A 24,362-nucleotide genomic window follows, 5' to 3' on the forward strand; every position below is an offset into this window, starting at 1 on the left:
GGGTGAAGCAAAGTGAATGATGCAGGCATTGCACCATAACATCAGGCTACGAGTAACCTGAAAATGTTTCAGAAAAAGGAGCATGTTTTCTGACGATGGGGCTATGCAGGTAACTGAAACCGTGGCAAGTCAAAGTGCTGGTAAAAGGGAACTATTGTAGAGGCTGTGTACGGGTCAAACTTGTATGAACGAAGGAACGTATGCGCAGATATCTCCCCACCCTGATTCCACACATACAGCCCAGACACACACACCTACTCTTTCCTGAAATTTTAATTTTTTCCCCTGGTCTTGAGGGATTTCTGCTACTCAACTCAATTGTAGTTATTACATGCTAATCTCCCTGAAATCTAAAATGCAAACACCTCCAAATTAACTGTGAAAGGGGAAAGCTTATCTGTGCCTGACAGGCTCCTCGAATTTTCCTTGCACTATTCCATTCCTCCTCATTATGCACCATTTTCCACGTTTACCTAGAGACTATAGAAGCGACTGTCAGTCTGTCCGCTACCTCCTGCTGCCGGTTGTCGATCTGCAGCTGCCTTCCCACTGTGCTAAATCATTCAGTTCCTCTTGGAGCAACACCTCTCATTGATCACTCCAGAGGGGCTGCTTCTGAAAATGTTGATTCAACTCAGTAGGGAAGATGGGCTGGTGCCGCTGGAGGAGGAGGGTTGGCAGAAACTCTTGAAAACAACACACCTCCTCGTTTCCATTGGCACAGAAAGCAATCACACATCCTCCCCTGCCTTTGATGCAAACTTCTGCCAAGTTGGCAGATGATTCCAACTTGAAGAAAAGAAGGGCAAGTACAAAACCAGCTGAATGGCTTCGCACGACACAACTGTTTATTGCTGCCCTTGCACTTGCATATCCCCAAGAGAATCTAAAATCCAGCTGCCTTCAGAGTTATCGTGCTCCGCCTGGATTCTAAACCTGGAGAATTGAGATTAATGAAAAGTACTTTTGCCACTAAAAATACCTTTCCCAAAGCAGTGATTTCCTAACCCACAACTGTTTAGAATGGCATCGTTTAACAATGTTTATAAGTCATAAAACATGCATTGGGCTGATGTATGAGTTTGTATCGTTAGAGGAACTAGAATTGCAAACAAACACAAAAAATGCAGGGAGAGAGAAAAGTAAAACGTTCTAACAGATGTGTTCACTACTAAATAGAACACACAACATGTGCTGCAAAATAAAAGAACCATTTGGCAACATAAAATATCTTGGCATCTGTGTTAGATTTGTAACCACAGTAAAATATTGATATGGACCATAAAATTCAAGTTCTATATTCCAGTGTTTCTGGGTGACTCTGCTTTGAAAGACTTTTTGCACTGTGAAATTGTTCTTCTTTATCAAAAACACCTGATGACAAACGTATTTTATGACATTGCATTGACTGGCTCATTTTCAAAAAGTCGATGCAAAAAATGGGAACACTGATTAACACCAAACAAAGTGTAAATTTGACATCTTAAATGAACAGAGAAGAAACTATACAGCTTGGACCCACGGATGGGAAGATGCACTTAGGGAAATATGTGCAGATAAATGGTCACTAACTTTTGAGGGGCACCTGGGTGCCTTAGTCAGCTGAGCATCTGACTCTTGATTTCTGCTCAAGTCATGATTTCGCAGTCACGGGATCGAGACCTGCTGAGCTTGGACTCTGCCTGAGATTCTCTCTCTCCTTCCCTTTTTGTCCCTCCCTGCTTTTGCTACTTCTCACTCTCTCTCTTTCTCTCTCTCAAAATAAATAAATAAATATTTTTTTAAAAAGTTACTGAAATTTGAAGTTGAGTTTTAATATTAACCATATAGTTAGTAATACATTATGGAATTGGTTATTTTCAGAAAAACTGACATGATTAAAGGCAGTGTCTATAAAGTTGTATAAAATATAGTATTTAATAATTAAATGTTTAATGTAAATATGCAATCAATATTGTGGTGTGGTAAATAAATTTTTAATAAAATATTATTATATATACACCCACATATTTTATCAATTTTATAACCAACATCTTTATATGTAAAAGTGATTTGTATATAAGTAAGTAGTATAGAAAGCATAAATAGCTGATGAATACAAAATAGTATGGTTAAATACAGTTTTGTCAGACAGAGCCCATTCTGCTTACGAATAGAGCTGCTTCTTGAAATGGTTTTAACTATTTCTTCTGGTAGTTACCTCTCTCTCTATTTCTTAAAAGTACTTTGCTTGCTATTTCTTGTCTCATCAATGTTAGACATTAATTTCAAAGTATGAACCACAAACATTTAGTATTCTTACACCTACCCCTCACAACAGTTATTATATTACAAAATTGAGCAATTACAGTTACTTTTCTCAGAGCAATATCCACAGTGTAGTAGTTAAATAATTAGAATACACTGCTTTGCTCAGAATGAACAAATAAGTCATGTCTTTTTTAAAATCTGTAATTTGATTGCCACCTCTCATTAATTTATCCCAAGGGCTAGCAGATATGTAATTTCCCAAAGCCCCTCTCCCTTCTATTTCCACCTGCCCCCGGGACTGACCCATCGTTTTTGTTTTGTTTTTTTAAATATTTTTATTTTATTTCTAGGAGAGAGAGAGAGAGACAGCGTGAGCTGGGGAGGGTCAGAGAGAGAGGGAGATACAGACTTTGAAACAGGCTCCAGGCTCTGAGCTGGCAGTCAGCACAGAGCCCGACGCGGGGCTCGAACCCACGGACCGCGAGATCATGACCTAAGCGAAAGTCGGATGCTTAACCGACTAAGCCACCCAGGCACCCCTGACCCATCGTTTTTGAAGGCCCCGTTCTTCTCTGCCTGGACTTAAGGTCCCTTCTTCTCTTTGTCACTGTCATCCTACGAGGAGCCTGCCCCACTTCTCAGGTACTCCCATTATTTCTCTTTGGTGTTTCATCTTCCACAACTGAGTCATTGTCTTCCTGCGTGTTGCTTTACTTTCTTGCTTGAAGAAATTTCTAGGACTTCCCTGAGAAATGGCAGGTGAGAGACAATTCCATTTTGAGAATTTGCACATCTAAAAGCATCTTCATTTCTCCTTGCTACTAGATTCAGTTCAACTAAGCAAAATAAGTCTAATTTGAATAGCAAAATCTCCATGTTCAACATTTTTGCTCCACGGCTGTTTGGCTTTCAGATTTTCTCTGAAAAATCCAATGTCCTTCTGTATCACAATGTTTTCTGAGTTCTTAAAGATCTTCTCTATGTCAGGTGTTTAAAATTTCATGATGGTACACTTTCCTGTAGGACTATTTTATCATTCATTGAGCTGGCCCATAGTGAATCCTTTTAGTATGGAAACTAAAATTCAGAGATATTTCCTTTTACTCAGTCTTTTTTAGAGAAATTCTGGAATGACAACAAAGAGAAAATTGACTATGGAATTTTATCAGTTGGATTTCAAATCTCCTGGACTAGTTTCCTAAAAAATTTTTTAATGTTTTATTTATTTCTGAGAAAGAGAGAGAGAAAGAGAGAGAGAGACAGCATGAGCAGGGAAGGGTCAGAGAGAGAGAGGGAGACACAGAATCCAAAACAGGTTCCAGGCTCTGAGCTAGCTGTCAGCACAGAGCCCGACGTGGGGCTCAAACCCACGAACCGTGAGATCATGACCTGAGCCAAAGTCAGACGCTTAACTGACTGAGCCACCCAGGCGCCCCATGGACTAGTTTTCTAATTTGTCCCTGTTTTTCCTTCAGATGTTTGTTATCTCTCTTCCACTTTGCTTGTTTTCTGCTATTTTATTTTTACTTTTCAAGAGCTCTTTTTTATTATTGTTTTCTGATTCTTCCTTTTAGACAGAATCTTCTTCCGAAGTCATGCCTGTGATAACTTCTTAACTCTCTGAAGACATTAATTGCTAGATTTTCTAACATTTTCTCTGTTCCCTTTATTAAGTCTGTACCCTCTGAATTTTTGTTGCTTTCATTTTTTATTTAGTTGCTCTCTATTCTTCATTTAGGAGACTTTCCTTATGATTGTGATTTGAGAAAGGGTCTCCAGGGACTTGAGCAAAGGGCTTATGCCCTGATGGGCTTAGCTACTTGGAAGAAAAGGAATTCTTTTCCTCCCATGAGAACTTATTTTCTGTGTATATTTTCATTGAAAGAGCCATATTTAACCAAAATAACATTAGCTTTGTTTTTGTTTTACTATAAGAAAAAAAAGTTTAAATTCAAAAGAATGTTACATTTGGACACTTAAAAATAATAATAGAGTGGCGCCTGGGTGGCTCAGTAGGTTCAGCATCTGACTTCAGCTCAGGTCATGATGTCACGATTTGTGGGTTCGAGCCCCACATCGGGCTCTGTGCTGACAGCCCAGAGCCTAGATGCCTCTTTGTATTCTGTGTCTCCCTTTCTCTCTGTCCCCCTCCCCTGCTTGTGCTCTGTCTTTCTCTGTTTTTTAAAAATGAATGAACGTTAAAAACATTAAAAAGAAAAGCAATAGGAAAAAAAAGATATATCTTTGTTCCTATGAAGCACTGATTGAGTCAACCTTTACATTTTACTCTCAAATCAATTTGTTCCATTTTCTTTAAATTTCCTGTAGGGGGTATATTTATTCTGAAAATACTGAGGCCCTTTGGAGTGATAAAGCAAAACAAAACAAATATGTCCCCAGAATGATTTTCTCGTGTTAAATGTAATGAGAATGGGTATATAAAGTCCCAAATATAATAAGTATGACTACATAGCACCAAGGAAGACTGTTCCAAGATGGAACTTGGAAGAACAGTTCCAAGATGGAACACTGTCATAAATTGTTCAAAGAAACAGATAGTATTTTGAGAATTAAACTAACAAAATGTACATAAAATGCTTGATACGAGTCATCAGTAGAAGTAAACCTTGTCCACCTAGAAAGGTGTGAGTTAAGTTGTTCTGAAAGAGTCATAGTTCCAATCAACGGGAACTACATGCAGTCTCAGGGAGGCAGAATTAAAGTACAATTGAAACGTGGTGAGGATATATCTAAACAACTACACTCAATGTGTCAAGAGACAGTGTGAACAGAAGAGTAGAATGGCTTGGGAAACACAAACCAGACAAATCCAAGGAGCAGAGTGCATCATCAGGAGTGGGCTGCCCAAGTGCCGAATTGCTAACATGGACATCCCAGGGTATGAAAGGAATTTTCCACCATGTTTAAGAAGCTCATGCCTAGATCTTCAACTTTTGTAGTATTATATCAGAAAGTTATTCTCATAAATTCACCTGCCCTTGGAAATGTCTCTATAATTATTCTGCCATGACTATCATGGCCCCAGGGAGAGCTTGCTACATTTGATCATCTGCCCAGATGTGGCCAGCAGACTTTCCTTTTTTGTTTTGTTGCACAGCTGAGATCAGGGCAGAATATTAAATAAGACTTTACTAAATACTCCAATAAATGAATAAAGCATGTTAGTGGGGTGAGCAAAGAAAGATTTAATTGGATTTTCTGGTTTATTAGATTCAATGGACTTAGTTTTGCTTGGTGTGCCCTACAGTGTTATCTATGTCTCTATTGCTGCAAAGTAGAGGTCAAGTTTTTAAAGGTCAAGAAAGGAATAAGTATGCTCATGTTCAGGCTTAGTATGGAGCTCCTCCCAACTTCCTACATTCTTTCTTTGTGCCTGAGTACTTACTTTCCCCTGGGGTACTGGCAGTGGGAATATATACCCTTGTCAGGAGATTACTATGATATTTACTCATAAGGGTTTGATCATTTTCTGCAGTCAGGAAGGAAAGACTTATCAGAAGACAGTGTAGTAATTCAAACTAAAAAAAAAATGTGCATACACCGTAGCACAGAACGGCCTTTTTTATGGTAAATAAGCAATACAATTCAAACATTTAAAAACATCTTTGTTCAGTACTAACCCTCATGTTCTCATTGAATGATCATTACAACCGGCTTTGAATTAGAGGCATGGATGTTACAACTTACACTACAGAAGACTGCTTTTCCACATACATTTTAACTGTTGAGAAGGACAATACTGAAAATGCCATGGAAAGCAGAATCTTAACAAAATAAGTTAGTTTTAATTGAATATTTAAATGCTATTTATAGGGATTTTTTGGATTGTGCTGTAATCTTTTAAGTTGTTTGTTAGAGTGAGACTCTTCAATCCTATCCATCTGGAGACACTGACAATACTGAATTCCATTTCTTGACAAACTGATGACTACGTTGGTCATAGTGACCAAAATAAGATAATGCCACCCCAGAAATCTTGAAATAGAGTCTGCCTTTTTTAGTGATTGTGGGAAACAGTCAATGGCATCTATCACACTATATCTAACAGAGAGATGATGTAGAAGACACCACTAATGGACCATGTTTAAGAAAAATGCCCAATGCCACTTTAGTGCACAGGAGGGGATATGCCAGCAGCAGTCAATTAAAGAAAAAAGAAACAATATCAGGTGATCTAATGGAGAAACTGAAGCCTGAGAAACCACATTTATTATGGCCATTAAAAAAGGGAAGTTGACCCAAAATTGCTGTCTCTGTGCTTGCTTTATGACGGGTTTTGGCTCAATGGCCCTGAAGTCCCTTTACTAGCAGAAAAGGAGGAGTGTTAGAAAAAGAGTCAATGTCTCCATCCCTCCATAAACCACGGCAAAGTTATTCATGAATGACTCAAAGTCTGTGACTACCCAGAGAGGCAGATAAAACCATGTATTTTAGGTTGTTATTAAATTCAAGACTGTCCTATAGAGTGTTTTAGCCTCTGAGGTTCATTCTCTCTTAGGGATCCACTAATCTGACAGCAGGGTGACAATTAGAACAATCTGTGATATGCAGACACCTATCCATTAGGAATTGGACTGGAACCATCCATTTACTTTATTGAGGCTACAGAGTGGGAAGTAACTATTTTAAAGCAATGGCTTCCAGCAGCTACTGCTCAAGGCCAGTTTTGGATTAGTGATGAGGAACTAAAAAGGCCGTAAGTACTTTTACAAATCCCAGCAAAATGATCTCCTCAGTTAAGTATATAATGATACACTGATACATGAGGAGGGATACAGAGACGATTTGCCTATACCAGGCTTTCATCTTAGATGTTGTAGAGTTCTTCGTGCTGTCTTTGAAAATTACAGACTTTCATCTAAGATTTGAGGCCATTTTCTCATGACAAATAACTACTTCATACTAAACACCATCTCTTTTAGTTTAAAAAAAAATCACTTAATTCATACATTTGATGTTCTTCCTTGTGATCACCCTCATAATTTTTTTCTTTCTTAAAAATTTTTTTAATGTTTTATTTATTTCTGAGAGAGAGATAGAGACAGCATGAGCAGAGGAGGGTCAGAGAGAGAGGGAGATACAGAATCCGAAGACAGGCTCCTGGCTCTGAGCTAGTTCTCTGCACAGAGCCTGACATTGGGCTTGAACCCACCAAATGTGAGATCATGACCTGAGCTGGTCAAGTGCTTAATCGACTGAGTCACCCAGGCACCCCTTAAAATTTGGATGCTGTTCTATGAGTTTTAACACAGACACCAAAACAATCAGGATACAGAACAACTGTTATACCTTAAAGAATTCCCATTGTGCTGAAGCTTTGTATTCAAATGCTCTCAGTACCCCAAACTCTGACAACACTTATCTGTTCTCTGTCCCTATAGTTTTGCCTTTTCTGAAACACTGCATAAATGAATTCATACAGTCTACAACATTATGAGTCTGGCTTCTTTTATTTAGCAGAATATATTTGAAATTCGTTTATGTTATTTGTGTATCCATAGTCCATTCCTCTTTATTATTGAGTAGTGCATCATTGCATAGAGTGTCCACAGTTTGTGAATTCACATAGTGAAGGACATTTTGGTTGATTCCAGTTTTCAGCTGTTATGAATAGTACTGTTATACGTATTTCTATGTATAAGCTTATACTTTCTGGGATAAAGACCTAGGAGTGAGATTTTGGGGTCATGTTGGAAGTGTAAATTTAACTTTTGGCTTTTAACTACCTGTTTTTATCCACAGGTAAACAGATGGATAGATTCTGACTGTATCTCTACATAATTACTCTATCGGCATTTTATTATTAAGTACATATTCTGTTCCAAGCAGTGCCAGACACTAAGGACTCAGAGATGAATAATGCATTGTATATTAAGTAAACGCATGCATGCATGGACATAAGCAATGCATGGACATAGCAGTTCCTAAGAATGCTGTAACAAAGTGAGTGGCTGAAAACAACAGACAGTGTTGTCTCATGGTTCTAGAATTTGGAAATCCAAAATTAAAGAGTGATCAGTGCCATGCTCCATCTTTGACTTTGAGCAAAATCTTCCTTGTTTTCTCCCTAACTTCTGTGATAGCCATCAGTCCTTGGCTTTCCCTGTCTGGTAGTTGTAGCACTTCAATCTCTGCCTCGCTTTTCTCTTCCTGGTCTACTTTTAAGAACACCAGTTACGGGGCGCCTGGGTGGCTTAGTCAGTTAAGCGTCCGACTTTCGCTTAGGTCATGATCTCACGGTTCGTGGGTTCGAGCCCCGCGTCGGGCTCTGTGCTGACAGCCAGCTCAGAGCCTGGGGCCTGTTTCAGTCTGTGACTCCCTCTCTCTCTGACCCTCCCCTGATCACGCTGTCTCTCTCTCTCTCTCCTAGAAATAAATAAAACTTTAAAAAAAAAAAAAAAAAAAGAACACCAGTTATATGGGATTAAGGCCCCACCCTACTCCATTATGACTTCATCTTTACTAATTATATCTGTAAAGACCGTATTTCCAAATAAGATCACAAGTGAGACTGTCAAAATAAGTTTTAGGTGACACAACTCAATCAATAAAATAAGGACAAAAATGTATTATGTACTGACCGTTGGCCAGCCATTATGCTCACTGTGGAGGACTGAATGGTCAGTAGATCAGGCAAAGCTCTGAGTCTCACAGACTATAATGTAGTGGTCAAGATGGTATTTAATACAATACAGTGCAATACAATACAATACAGTACAATAATGTAATACAATTATTATACAGAATCTGCTTATAAAAGTATGGTCCTTCTTAGAAGAAGCCTAAGATACTCTGGGAATGAAAATAAGGGGTTCTGGGGAACTTGGGTGGCTGAGTCAGTTAAGCATCGAACTCTTGATTTCAACTCAGCTCATGATCTCAGGGTCCAGAGATCCAGCCTCACATCCAGCTCTGTGCTGAGCATGGAGCCTGCTTAAGATTCTTTCTCTCCCTCTCTCTCTCTCTGCCCCTCACATGCTTTCTCTCTCTCTAAAAAAATAAATAAGTAAAAATTAATTTGAAAATAAGGTGTTCTAACTTGGTCCAGGGTTTAGAGAAAGCTTCTCTGAAGAAGTAACATTTATGATGAACTCAGACACCAGACACACATAGGAGAAAAAAAGCATCCTAAGCAGAGGGATAAGCATATAGGAAAGACCAAAGCTGGAGAGAGTATCATTTTCCAGGAATTCAGCATGAAACTGTAGAGGAAGAGTATCAAGAGATGCAGACAAGTTAGCAGGGGGTTGATTACGTAGAACTTTGCAGATCTTCCTTGGATTTTTAGATCACACCTTAAGGGCAATATGACATCATTGAAAAGTTGTATTCAGGGGTTGACATGATCAGAAATATAACTACAAAGATCCCCTGATCTGTGGAGAATAGATTAAATAGAGATCAATTTCAAAGGAGATAATTCACATATTTAAATGTTTAAAACAAGATATAGGGGCACCTGTGTGGCTCAGATGGTTAAGCATCCAACTCTTGATTTTTGTTCAGATCATCATCTCATGGTTCATGAGATGGAGCCCAGCATCAGGCTCTGCACTGACAGAGTGGAGCCTGCTTAGGATTCTCTCTCTCCCCCTTGCTCTTAGTCCCTCCCCCCAACACACACACGCTCTTCTCTCCCTCTCACTCTTTCTCTCCTCCCCCAAATAAATAAATAAACTTTAAAAAATTAAAAATAAAACAAAACATAGTGACTTGGGTCAGAGGGGTGTTGATAAAAACAGACAGATGAGGCTGAGTTTGAGAAATATTCTGGATGCTCACTCAAAAAGAATTAAATCCAGTATGAGGGTAAGGGACAAAGAGACATAATAAAAACAGACAAACAAACAAAAACACACCTATCACCTTTTTAGCATGAGCTACTGGGCCAGTGAAAGTGCTTTTTTACTGACTTAAAGACCACCAATGGATGCTTACATCTGGGGTGTGGGATGCGCCAAAAATTGTATTTGTGACACACCAAATATTTTGGTGTCCAGGAGACATTCAAATGATTATATCAAGCCAATGGTAGGATATAAGACTCCAGAATCAGGAGAAATGTTCTGGGTTGGACATATAAGTTTTGAGTCAACAGCATTGAGGTGGTAATTTAACTGAGAGAATGAATAAAATTATCTACACAAGGAGTATAGAATTAGACAGCTAAAGTTGAGCCCTAAAAAAACTCCATCAGTAAAAGTTCAGGCAGAGAGGTTCTAGGAAAGGAGACTGGAAGAAGCTGGCATTTTTGCTGATAGATACAACTCTAGGATGGAGTTGGGGGTGGGGCTGACGGCAGACCTTGGATGCAGAAGGAACAGCAAAAACAAAGGGCAAAGTAAGGGTTTGGAACATACTGGCAAGTTGGTTAGCTTGGTTGAAGCCCAGAATATATGAACTTATGGAGGAAGAGAGAAACCTTGAAAGTTAGGTTGAGCTCAAATCAAGGAAAGCCTTGGCTCAAATATTTTGCCTCTTATCTTATTGGTACGTGTTCAAAAAAATGGCTTTACAACAGAATGTTAAATGGATTGTCCTGCACTCAGTCCCTGAGGAGTGGGGCAGTGGGAGTAAATTCAGGTTTTATTTCAATAATGTACTTTGTTTCAATAGGGTAGAAGCGGGTCCTACTATCCTCTTTTTAGAGACATATATCCCATACCTTCTTCCTCTGCAGATAGGTGGTTTCTATTTACTCACAATGAAATGAAGAGTGTAAATACAGCTTTTCCCCTCCTAATGGAATCAACGTTTTCTTGAAAGATGGTCTTGGGTAAACCCAGTTAAAGAATCTTTTAAAAAAAAACAAAAAACAAATGTTGCAATCAACCTGTGGTTTAATTTCTAGCAATAACACATGCTTTCTAATTCCCGAAGGTGTGCTTTTGCTAATTCCACCGAGCCAGTGTAGGCCACCTTGGAAATCAGTCAAGAGCTGGAATTGACTCAGTACCCAGCACAGTGACCGAAGACATTATCTACAGTGGCAACCTAATTGTAATGTAATTCCAGTAATATACGCAGTTAGCACTGAGCACAATTTAGGGTTCCCTGCCTAGAGTTTCAGGAACGCCATGCTGTTATTGTAATGAACCCACTGCTTTGCTGCTCCAGTTTTAGTCCTTAGTTTTATTACTCAGGATGAGTTCCTCGGTTGTTTCTAAAACTTCTCCAACAGAAAGAGGCAATAATGACTCTGTTCACCACTATCATGTTACTTAGGAAGTCTTCATAAATGTTAGCTATTACTAGCTATTTTGTATTCATTACTGAGCTTTTTGCATGGATTATATAATTTAATCTGCTCAACAACTGTATGGGTAGGCACTATTGTTAACTTTTAAGTTTAAATAACTTGAGCAAAGTCACACAACTGATATACACTAGTGAGTAGAGGTGGAAGGATCCTGACCCCAGAGCCTACATTATTGTTAATATCCTGTATTCTTACATTCATGAGCGGTTAATTTGCCTTCTCAATTAGATTGTAAATTTCTTCAAGAGATCTTCTTTTGCCAACTACTGTGAGCCTATCACCAAATAATGTTTACATGGGGAAGAGAAAGAAGAATAAGAACAAAAAAGAGGAAGGAAGGAAGGGAAGAAGGAGAGAGGAAGGAAGACATTACAAGAAAAATGAGTGAGAAATCTTTATCAAAAGGGTCTTTTTTGAGACGCCTTATTGGTTCACTGAGTAGAGCATGCAACTCTTGATCTTGAGGTTGTGAATTCAAGTCTTATGTTGGACATAGAGCTTGCTTTAACAAAAAAAAGTTTTTTTTTTCATAAGGTAAAAAATAAAACAAATCAAAACAGATTGTGAGGTAGGGACGTTTTCATTCATTTGACCATAGGTTTCAGAATTATTAGAAAAATAACTGCAATATTTCTTTTAAATGTCTGAGGTTGCAAAATGCTGATTTCGAGTAATTCTGTAATACTTATCTAGTGTGAGAGGTTGTGTGGTGTGAAATGCATAGCAGAGATTTGAATCTGGGTTCCACTTCTTCCTAACTGTGTGATCTTCCATAAATTGAAACAGCCTCAAATTCAACTTCTACAGAATGGATAGAATATCATGTACTTTATAAAGCTTTGGTGAGGATTCTATTTTATTAAGTTTTGGTGCTAATTCTCAAGTAAGATAGATGACTTGGGCTTCTCATCCTACCATTATCACAGGGGATCCCCTGCTCATCTTTGTTGATCTAATGCCATATGGAATAGCTTTTCCCAACACAGCAAAGACTGGAGATTGTGACTTCCTCAACATCATGCATTAGAAAATCAAACCCCATGACAACATAGAGAAGTAGGTGTTACAATCCCTATTTTATAGAGGTGAAAGTGGAGACCCACGTTCACACAGAAGACTCAGAGTATAAAACAAAAACACATATAATCATGAAAATTCACCATGCACTTGTATTATGCAAAGTCTTTTATTTTCATCCTCTCATAGGATCTAACATATGGGGTGACTGTGAGGACTTGATGACTTTTCTCATTTTACAAAAGTGAAGATTCAGTACTACAGAAGTTAATACACTTGCTCAGAGCAAAGCAAGCAGGAAGTAAAGCAGGGATTGAACCAGGCTTTTTACTACATATTCCCTACTCTTGTGTCATGTGGGATGTCCTCTCTCAGACCCACATGCAGCCAGCGACTTATGAAAAGTGGTGATAGGGACACATTTGGAATTCTATTTCATATTTTCCACAGATGCTTGTCTACTCTGATCATCCCTAAGTCTATAGTTTGAGGACATTATTTAGTAAGTGATGTTAGTTACCTATTGCTACATAACAAATTACCCCTAAACATAGAAGCTTAAGACAAAATGATCATCTATCATCTCCCAGTTTTTGTAGGTTGGGAGTTTAGAAGTGGTGAAGGAGTACTTCTGGCTCAGAGTCCCACGTGAGGCTGTAGTTGGGATATTGGCTGGAGCTTGAGGCCCCTGAACGCTTGAGTAGCCCTGGAGGATTTACTTCCAGGGTAATTCACTCACGTGGATGACAAGTTGGGGATGGTTATTGGCAGGTGGCCTCAGTTTCTCTCCATGTGGGTCATTGCACAGGCTGCTTGACTGAGCATCTGTGTACCCACTCTTGGCTACCTTTCCCACATATTCTGTGATCACTCATAGATGATCAACAACAACAACAACAACATTACGCAAAGTGTGTTTGCTAACACCTATCTCATCAAATAAAGGAGATCAAATAAGCAGTACTCCAAAATGGTAGCTAGTTTTAGCAACGGTTACTCAGAACTCCACAGTTAACACAGTGTGTTTATTTATAAGATCTCAGCTGAGCCTCCTGAGACCCCTGTCAAGTGGAGAACATGTGTCTTTAGGCCCATGTTAGAGATAAGAGTAATAAAGTTGAGGAAGAGAAGCAATTAGATCTGATACCAGTCCGGTTAGGGTGTGCACACATTTTGACAGAGGTTTCCAGTCTCCAAGACCACTTGTGTCTCCCCAATTCGGTAGATTTCTAGGTCTTTTCCCTGAAGAGACCACTCCCCATATCGAAGTCTATGTAGTTTCACAAACTAAAACTTGAGGCTTCTCTGGTGCCCCACCGCCCACCCACTCAACTCCATCTCCAGGATGGACCCCAAAGGGCTCCGTCCCGTTCCTAAAGGGCTCCCGGACCCAGCTGAAAACCACCTCACTTCATCATGCTTGAGAAACCGCTCTGGCAGGAGCCCTGTCACCTTACAGCACAATCTAAAGGAACCCAGCAGCTCAGAATGAAAAACACAATCACTTCCATCCATCACCAGATAAAGGCAGGAAAATGATTGGATGGGTGTCCTGAGCACTTCGGTCCCCACCAACTTGTTATATTTGATGTTATTACTAAGAGAAGAAGGAGAGAGTAAATGCCCTACTGTGTATAATACCAAAGGCATGAGTCTTGATAGATAAATGTAACTTTTATGAAGTTTATGGATTAGCCATCAGGGAGAGCCTCCGCTGTGTTTGCAGACAGGTTTTCAATGCCACCCTGGATAGCTGGGCACTAAGGTAAGCAAAAGAAACACCTGTGCTCAGGGGAAGAGCTGCAGTTGATCTTTAATGCTTGGGTCAGAGGAGACCTTCAGTTCAAAGGATGAAGAATGGGGGTCTATAGCATTTATGGTTTCCCTTTGCCAGGTACTTTCTACCTGTTATTGCAGGCAAGGCCTTCATTGATCTTTTCTCCTAGCTGTTATTTATTCTCTCCTTTTAGCCTCAGCAAAGGAGGAAGATGAAGGGGCCAGGTACTTTGTCATTTTCCAATACATCCGAACGGTGTAGCACTTTCTAAATAAGAAAACCAATAGTTGTTTTCTTCAGTGCTGCCCACTACATTTTGCTACCCTTGGGAATCTAAGAGCAGCCCCTTGGGGAATGAGACTGGGAAGGCTTGGAAGTGGGAAAACATCTGATGTTTCTTTTGTTTTTCTTTCACTTCCTATGGGGTCTGCACTGGTCAGCAGTACGCAGCTACGTATTATAGCTCCCCCAAATACAACATGTCCCTTCACCTGCATGGTAATTCCCTCACTTTTTTGGTGCATGTTTCTGTCCCCTCTTTCTCTGACCATTGTCTTCAGTCACAGGGAGAGGCAACCTCGTAGCAGAACAGTGAGAGCAGAAATACCTCTGATGTTAGAAAGGCCCATGTTCTAACCCAGTTGTATCTCTTTTCAGATGTGTGACCTGGGGATAGGTTCATAACCTCCTTGTGCCTCAGTATCTCCCCCTTCCCCAAGCCATAACATAGCAAAGCAGTGCTCACTTCCTAGGATTGCTGTAAGAGAGAAGATAATGCATGTAATGAACTTAGTCCTCAGGAAGCCCTTGGTAAGTCACTCAAGAGTAATAATTATTGAATTTTATTTAAATATAATTAATAATAGCAATAACCACTCAAAGGTCTATATTGTGTCCTCAGGGTACCTTCCCTGACTCTACAGCAACCTCATTTAGATAGCTTTCTCTGGGCTTACCTGATAAAGACTGTTCTTGCCTCCATCATACAATTATGATGGTCCATCTTTACATCTCTCTTTTCCTTTAGATCTTAAATATCCAGAAGCAAGGCTTAGGCTAAGAATTTGGAGTTCTTAGAACCTAACATGGTGTCTGCAACAGGGTGAACACCCAAAAAATAGCGACGTTGTTTTCTTTGCTTTCCTTCTTTGCTTTCTTTAAACACATCAATCATTTCAATAAGCATTTATTAACTTTTCTGTGCTTCAAACACAGATTTGCTGGAGATGCACATATGGATTAGACATGGACATAGGAATTTATTGTCTGGAGGGAGAACCATATTTATGAGTGGATAGCTTCAATACAAGGTAGTGATTCTGTGATGGAGTGATGCCTGGGAACCATGAAAATATAAAAAGAACTTTACTTTCATATGACAGTGAGGAGGTAGAAAGAAAGTATGATGAAGGCCACCCAGTAGAAGTGATACTCAAATGGAACGTTGGAAGTTGAGCAGTTGTTCAGCCAAGATACCAAGGTTGGGAGAAGGCAGAGTCTTCTAAGCAGAAAGAACGGCCGATGCACACGAAATATATATGCAGACTAGCATGGTGAATTTAGGGCATATTCACAGTTACACATCTTCCAATCATAAACATCAAGAAGATGAACAGAGGCCAGATCACAGAAATCCTTGAGCGTCGTGATAGTTAACTGCCAAAAGCCTATGAAGTACAATGAGGTAACATTTAAAACAACTCAGCCCACAGTCTTGACAAACTATTTAATGTAAGAGAATGACCTATATATTAAAATCCTTCCCCTCAGGTGGCATAGACAGCATTCATCCAGGAGAGCAATTGAAGTATTGGTATTCAAAGTGCAGTTCCCATCATGAAATACCTTACAGGTTGGAGCCACAAAGCAGAGGAAATAACAAAGTGTGTGGATAGCAAATTGCCTCAGTAGGCAGAGTAAATGGAGCATGAAGTTGGAATTGTTGCTAACTTGTCACAAAGTACATGACTAGGAAGAAAACTTACCTACGGTGAGATTACAGGAGAATGTCAACACACAGTTAATGAAAATGGAACTAGTGTAGTCAAGTCCAGCATATCCCCACAAACCCATCATTAAGGAAATGTGAACTCCACAGTCTTCCTTGTTTAATGTGTGGGTATTCATTTATAATTAGAGACATGAACTGAATTCTCAGATCTCATTGTTATGAAGGATACCCCTAGAGTAAGATTTTCTTCCACCTTTTCTCTTCCTATAATATCTATTACGAGCCTATTAATGAGGATTAAATGGACAGTTTAAATTCATTGTTTCTCTGCTTGAAACCGCATACTTAGCTTTAAAATTCTGCTCAGTTGCATTAATACACACTTATTCATTGTGAAGACTTTTTCTGTGTAGTGTTCTGATACCGAAAGATCTCAGGAAGAATACAGGCAAAATTAGAGTCACAGAGTACACCTGATTTACAGCTAGCTACTTTGACCATTTCAAAATTCAACTAATATATGTTAACTATGGGATGCCGGACAGTGTGCTATGTAAGTTTTTACTTTATCTCAATTTATTATTGCAGTAAAGTTATTACTTCGATCTTCTTATCCCCAAGAAGCCTGAGGTGCAGAGAAGTTAAATAATAGACCCGTGCCACAAAGCTGGTCAAAGGTAGACATGAAATTTGAATTTAGGTTTGTTTGATTCTAAAAGCTGTGCTTTCCCAATCTATAGCCTTTGATGTCACCATGGCAGATCCAGGAGACATATTGGGCCAAGATAAGACTCAGAAAGAGCTCCCCCTTGGCCCCCCATAGAAAAGCTATACCAAGAATGAATCTCCCACCAGAGTGGCTGTGAGATTGCATTCAGTTACCAGTCTTAACATAATGCCAGTCTTAACATAAACCAAACTCTCTGGTTGGGAACCACGGGTCCCCCTCAGCTGCCATCATCTCTCACTTGCACCACAGCAACTGCACAGAAATACATTGCCGGTGCTCACTTTCACTTCCCCACTCCCTCCATTCCCTCCACAGAAGCCACAGCAAACTCTTCAAGACATAAAATGAATCATGCCAAACATTCCTCATCATCTTTATTTTTAAGCAGTCACTGCTTTATATTTCTGTGTAAAACCCAACTCTTAATTAGCAGGGCCCACACAGCCCTGCAATAAACTGACAGCTACCTTCCTCTTCACATTTGGGTGGCAACCCCAGTGACTTTCTTTTCATTTCTTGGGGACACTTTGTTTCCACAAGGCCTAGGCACATCTACAAACTGAAATGCTCTCAACATTCAGATCCCAATTAACATGCCTCTCTGGCAATCTTTCCTCACTTCTCAGTCTAGACCAGATCTTCTGATGTTTGCTTTCATTGACTCTGGCCCTTTTCCCTCCCTGCACTCATGCACTTTGTACTGCAGTCTCACCAACACATGATGTGATTGTTAGGCCTTTCCAATTAGACTATATCAATCCATGTAGCAGGGACCTCTCTATCACGTTTGCCATTACATCCTAGGCTAATCAGAGAACCTGGCAGGCATCTGTGAATGAATAAATGAATGAATTTTAAAAATAAGAGATCTATGCCTGGAAAAAGTTGCTGCAGAAGATGAAATTCTTTGGAATCAGATCTTAGTTGAATTAGCTCTCATACCAACTAACCTTGTACCCGCGGATACTAGTATTGATGAGTGTGTTTCATTCTGCAAATATTAACTGAGTTGCAAGTTTTTTAGGAACTGGGCTAAACAGTACGGATATAATAATGAGCAAGACAGACACAGTTCCTGACTCACAGTGTCTATACATGGTGAGGGTTTCAGATTTTTCTTCTTTGCTCTAAATTGAAAATTTTATTGAGAACACTGGAGATACACATGAAGTTGTAAAAAAGTAATACAGAGATCCCATGTGCACTCCACTCAGTTTCTCCCGATGGTAACATTTTGTAATACTATAGTATAATATCACAAGTCAGATAATGACACGGAAAGCGCGTTGCAGTTTTTAAACAAATAGTTACAGTGCAATGAACATTAAGAAAGGGGAGTTTCAGAAACTGGAAGAAACCCTAAACAGCAAGAGAAGAGAGAACAAAGTGGGAAGAGATAAATTAATGAGTTTAGAGAGTTACATGCATGCTAGTTCATAGGGAATCTTGTAAACCATATAAAGGATGTGGGACTCCATCCAACACACAGTGGAGAGCCACCGTGAATTTTAAACAAAGAAAAAAGATAAATGTAGAAGGGCGAACATGGTCGGACTCCAAGAGCAGAAGGGTACAAATTCTCATTTCTGATTTCCAAAAATAAAGATCTCTTTGTTTCGCGAAGATCTCTTTACCTGTAGAGGAGGACCTGCCCAACAGAAAACAGGAAGCTCTGATAATCAAGCTTCCGCCTATACCTACTTTAACCCTTTAGTGGTATACTGAGTATATTGCCAGTTATTTCCCATCATTGACTAATGCTTGCACCCAATCCCCTTACCCATAGAAGGGAAATTCTGCTGCTTTCCCTAGGATAGAATGTTGCAAAGCGGTTTTAGGACATTCTCTTGAAAAAGGATAAGGGGTTAGGATAAAATGCTTCTCTCTTTGCTCTCCCACCACTGACTTTGGTAGAAAGTTTTGAGAAACAGTAATCTAAAAATTAGACTTTTTGGAGGAAGAAAATATCACTATTATATACTTCTAATATTTTATTTAAACTATCCATTGGGAATATTGATCAGAAGTAAGAAAAGAATGACTGGGGCACCTGGGTGGCTCAGCTGGCTAAGTGTCTGACTCTTGATTTTAGCTCAGGTCATGATCTCTTGGGTCATGGGTTCGAGCTCGTGTCAGGCTATGTGCTAATGGCACAGAGCTTGCTTGGGATTCTCACTCTCCCTTTCTCTCTGCCCCATCTCTGCTCATGCACACTCTCTTTCTCCCCTTCTCTCAAAATAAATAAATAAACTTTAAAGAAGAATGAAGTTACTACAGATAGTAACTAGATTCATCATGGTGATTGACTAGTAATATATAGAAATACTGGAACACTAGGTTATACACCCGAAACTAATATAATATTGTATGTCAATTATACTTCAATAAAAAAAAGAAAGAAAAAAAAGAAAGTCAAGAGGTACCTTTTTGATGAGATATAAAGAATCATTTATTTTGTTTTCCTTGAAAATGCAAAGAAATAAGAAATGGAAAGATTCCTTCCATTCTCCTTAACGTATATATACAACTGCATTTTTCCTATCCTTTGTGAAATAAATTCTTTGTTCCCATTATTCTATAGGATGTTGGTACCTTGTTTGAACTGCTTTTCTTGGGCAATTTCCAGAACATAGATTTTTCTGTTGTTTGTCCATTGACTTTTTAATTCTCAGGTTCTTGACAATGAGGAGTCAATATGTGCTAAAGGTTTAAAAATACCAGACAAGACAAACAGCACTTCTTTGCTTGCTGAGTTTGAATGAAATCTGATAGAGGTGGGGATGTGGTTAACACTGTTGCCACAAGGTAGAACTAAATAATTTTCAGTGAACTTTCTCTCAGAAGCAGTTAAGGCAGATGCTGCATGGCCTCTGTTTCCATTTCTCAGTCACAGAGGAACAAGTGGGCACGAGGCATCATGGTAATCCTCAATCATCATGGGGCACCTGGATGAGTCAGTCAATTGAGTGTCTGACTTTGGTTCAGGTCATGATCTCACCGTTTGCGAGTTTGAGCCCCGCATCGGGCTCCCCGCTGTCAGCATGAAGCCCACTTTGGATTATCTGTCTCCCACTCTCTTTGCGCCTGCCCTGCTCATGCTCTCTATCTCTCAAAAATAATAAAATAAATAAAATAAACCCATTAAAAGAAGAACATGATAGCAACTCTAAACTACAGATAATAAGCCCTTTCCAAAAAATATTCAGAATAAAATTAAGAGGAACAGCAGCATTCTGTAAAACAGTGTTCTCAGAGTGGGTCCTCAGAGAGGACACCGACACCTGGGAATATGCTGAAACTACAAAGTTTTTAGCTATACTGGAGACTTGTAGTGGCAGAAACCCTGGGGTTGGGAGCCAGACGTACGTATATTAAAAAGCCTTCTGGGTGATTCTGATCTGTGCTAGAGGTTAACTACTGCCCCAACACAAGAACACAGTGTGGGCATAAGCAGACTGGCTAAGACTCATGGTACTGAACCAGCACAGCAAGCCATATTTTCACATAATATATTTAACTTCTTTGAGACTCAATTTCTTTTAAGTCAAAGGGGAACCCATGTTCATTTCCTATTGCTGTCATAACATATTATCACAAATTTAGCAGATTAAGTAACACAGATGGATTACCTCGCAGTTTCCATAGGTTGGAATTCCAGGCCCAGGATGACTGAGCTGGATTTTCGGCTTAAAATCCCACAGGGGCCAAAATTAAGGTGCCTTCCATCTAGCTGCTTACCTGGAAGCTCTTAAGGGAAAAAAATACATTTGCACATTTGTTCAGGTTTTTGACAGAATTCAATTCCTTGTGATTGTGGGACTGAAGTACCTGGCCCCCCTCCATGTTCAAAACCAGCAAGAGAGCATCAAATCCCTCTCATGATTTGAATCTCTCTGGTGTTCCCTTCTGCCTTCCTCTTCTGTAAAAAGCCAAAGTAAGTTTTCCATTTTTGAGAGCTCATGTGATTATACTGGGGCCACCCAGGTAATCCAGAATAATCTCCCTATTTTCAGATTAGCTGGTTGGTAAACCTTAATTGCACATGCAAAGTCTCTTGGCTATGTAAGATAACATAGTTATTGGCATGCTATCGCATCATATTCCCAGTGTAGAATGTTCCTGGGCACCATAATTTTACCTACCATGGAACCATCCTGTAGGTCCCAAAAGAATATCACCTATCATGAAAGTACATAGATCCTTTGGAAGGGCTGGAGTATAGGAAGCTGAGTAAGCCCCAACTTTAATGATTCTTTGAGAAAAGTGGTAGTAGGTTGAGAGCTATCTTTTCTTAATGTGTTAAAAATAAAACCTCTTCAGCTGACTATAATGATTTACCTGCTTCTTGGAGTTCTAAAACCATTGCTCTCTGAGCACAGGCTAACGTATGGATATGACTGGATAAAAGATAGTGTGTCATAAAAAGGGATACAATTTATTGTTGAAAGGTTAATATCATAGTATTGGGCCATGGCTGAGTTTAAAAGGCCCAGAAACATCTGTCTCAGATTTTAGAGTCAGATTTTCACTGGTCACTAATAAGACATAATTTGGCCTGAAAATCTATGCTTTATACTCCATCTCACATAAAACTCAGGGATACCTAAAGAACAATTTATTGGACAGGGGAATTAAATACTCTGTAGTCTTCTTTTAAACACTTGTCAAACATATTTAATCAATGCTGTGAATGCACATGGGTAATAAAATTAAAAATTAAAGACAGAATGAACAACATCATAAAATATAAAATTTTCTGTCCTTCCCCATTCTACCATCTAGATCTATCCATTCCCTAGAGGAAACCAATTTTAAGTTTTTAAAACTATTTCTTCTGGTTATTATTTGGAAGTTTCTTTCTAAACCCCCGAGTCACATAATTTCATCATGTGGAGGCTAATTTCTTTTCTGGGATAATGGTAGAGACATATGCCGCCAGTCCTTTTAAATTTCCTGTCAAACCATCTTCCTTTGGTCTATCATTATCTTCCAACTACCTTTAAACATATTTATAAAACACAGTACCTATGAAATTATCAGGTCTTTTAATATTTTTCCCAAATACAAAACCACAATGTAAATTGCCTCCATGTTACATTATAGGACAGATTTCTTTTAAAGGTTACATATATTATAATCTTTCCAGAGTTGTGTGTGTTTTATGAACTATATGCAAAAATGTATAAATGTGCAGCCAGAAAAAAAATGCATTCAACTTTGAGGCAATTATTAAAGAAGAACTTAATCTCGAGGTTATGTTATCATCCTAACACTGTGCTTCAATATGCTCTTGCGATCTGAGCATTTGGGCCCCTCCGTTGACTGACACTGTGAAAATGGTACCATTGTAACAAACATTTATCAAATGCTCCTGTACGCTTTAGTCTTTCTAGGTATCAGGATCTAGCCAAGAAGCAATCAGAAAAATTCCTGGACTCTGTAGGGTTTACATTCAGCACCCAGACAGGTCATGGTACAGTAGGAAACAGACAAACAAATAAAAATCTTTTGGAATCCCTTGACTCTGGCACATTCTCCAATTCCAAACCTCCATCCATCATCAGGTTCCTACAAGTGAAGGAATTAATCTCTCTGGGATTTTTAATTCTCTCACTCGAAGGATCCTTGGACTATCTCCTCCTTTCAAGTAAGCATCACACAAATAGGAAATGAAATAATATTTAAAGTAGGTCCTAGGTTGCTTTACAAAGAATGAGAATTTTAAAAAAATAATCTAAGGAAAACTAGTGTATGTCAAAAGTTGAAAAATATGTATAAGGACTGAATAAAAAAATAGACTGACTTTAGTATCAACTGAAACCAACTAACCTTAAGGATATTAAAAGTCACCACTAAAGAAGGCCTATAAGGCACAAAGTTGCTTACAGATCATCTCTAAATTGATAGGCATGGATAGGGCAAAGGAGATACCTACAAATCTGGTTTGGCACAGACGGTGGTGGTACTCATGGTAAAGTGCATTTGGCTAGAAGGGCTTTCTTCTTTCTACTCTATACCAAAAAAAAGGGACCTTTTGGGGAGATAGTATAATTTGGAAATCCAAGCCTATATGTTTGCCACCTCCCTGGGTACCATTGCTGGCTCTATACTCATCATTACAGTTAATGAATCATATAGTTGTATGCTGCCTCTGTTTCAATTAGTGGGGATCTCGATATGGAAGATGCCATGGACTGGAAATGCCTTGCTTTTGTTGTGCTCGGGCTATATGAGCCTGGGATCAGAGCAGTCCAGACAGCCTGTGTTCTAGAATGCACCCTTTTCCCTTACTGATTGAATGCCTTATTTTATACAAGTCCAGAGATGAAAAGTAACATCCCAAGGTGCTTCAGGAAGCCAGATGCCTGGGATTTGATGTGAGACAGCCATAGTTTTCTGAGTTCCCCTCTATGATGCCACCAAAAGAAGAAAAGAGCAAGATGCTCTTGCCAACGATCCACTTATACTACTGATGAGTATTACTTCTGATATGCATTAAAGTTTTTATAATTGCAATATTCACTATCAGTGCTTATTTATTATTCCCACACTGATTTCCCCCCCAAAATACCTAGATACGTTAAGATAGTAAATTTGAGGAATGACCCAGTAAAATAAAGAACACACATTATTCGTTTTCCAGAAATTGTGAGGAGCAAATCTCTGATTTACTCTTTGTCCCCTTCTAAGCTGTTATTCAATATCAGAGATGCGTCCCATCAGAGCTTGAGATCCATGCTGATGATTGCACAGTTACGTTGTATGCTCTGCTGTTTCTTGATTATAATTGAGTCACTTACACAAATCTGAGTAAAGATAGGAAATCAACCATTTGTGATGAATAATTCCTGCAAATTGGTTGTAAGACTACGTTTTACAAATGCAGATTAGGTAACAGTTCAGATTCTCAAGAACTCTACAGGTAGGTATATTATATGATCTCACTCAATAACACATTCATTATGTAGAGCTAGGGTGCCTGAATGTCCCCATATGTCTGGAACCGTCTTAGTTCACACCTGTTGCCCTGCTATCCTATTTGGTATGTGCCCCAGACAAAAATACCTGAGTTAGAAAGACAAATTTCGTGGTCATTCTGCACAAAGCACCATCAGCATTTATAGCACTCAAAAGGTAATGCAGCCTTTTAGAATTGGCTTAGGTCTAAGAGTTAGGCAGTCCTGAGTTTAAGCTCAGCTTTGCCATTAATTGGTTTTGTAATCTTGATAAAGTTGTTGTTTTTTAAAACTTCTCTGGGGCTCTGCCTCTTTATAATTAAAATGTAAAAAAATCTTAATCCACATTAAGATTGTTGTGAAGATTAATTAAATCCTGCATGCACAATGCCTGAAATATT

The sequence above is a fragment of the Hyaena hyaena genome, unplaced genomic scaffold (assembly GCF_003009895.1).
Source record: "Hyaena hyaena isolate Hyena2069 unplaced genomic scaffold, ASM300989v1 scaffold_623, whole genome shotgun sequence".
In the NCBI taxonomy this organism is placed as follows: Eukaryota; Metazoa; Chordata; class Mammalia; order Carnivora; family Hyaenidae; genus Hyaena; species Hyaena hyaena.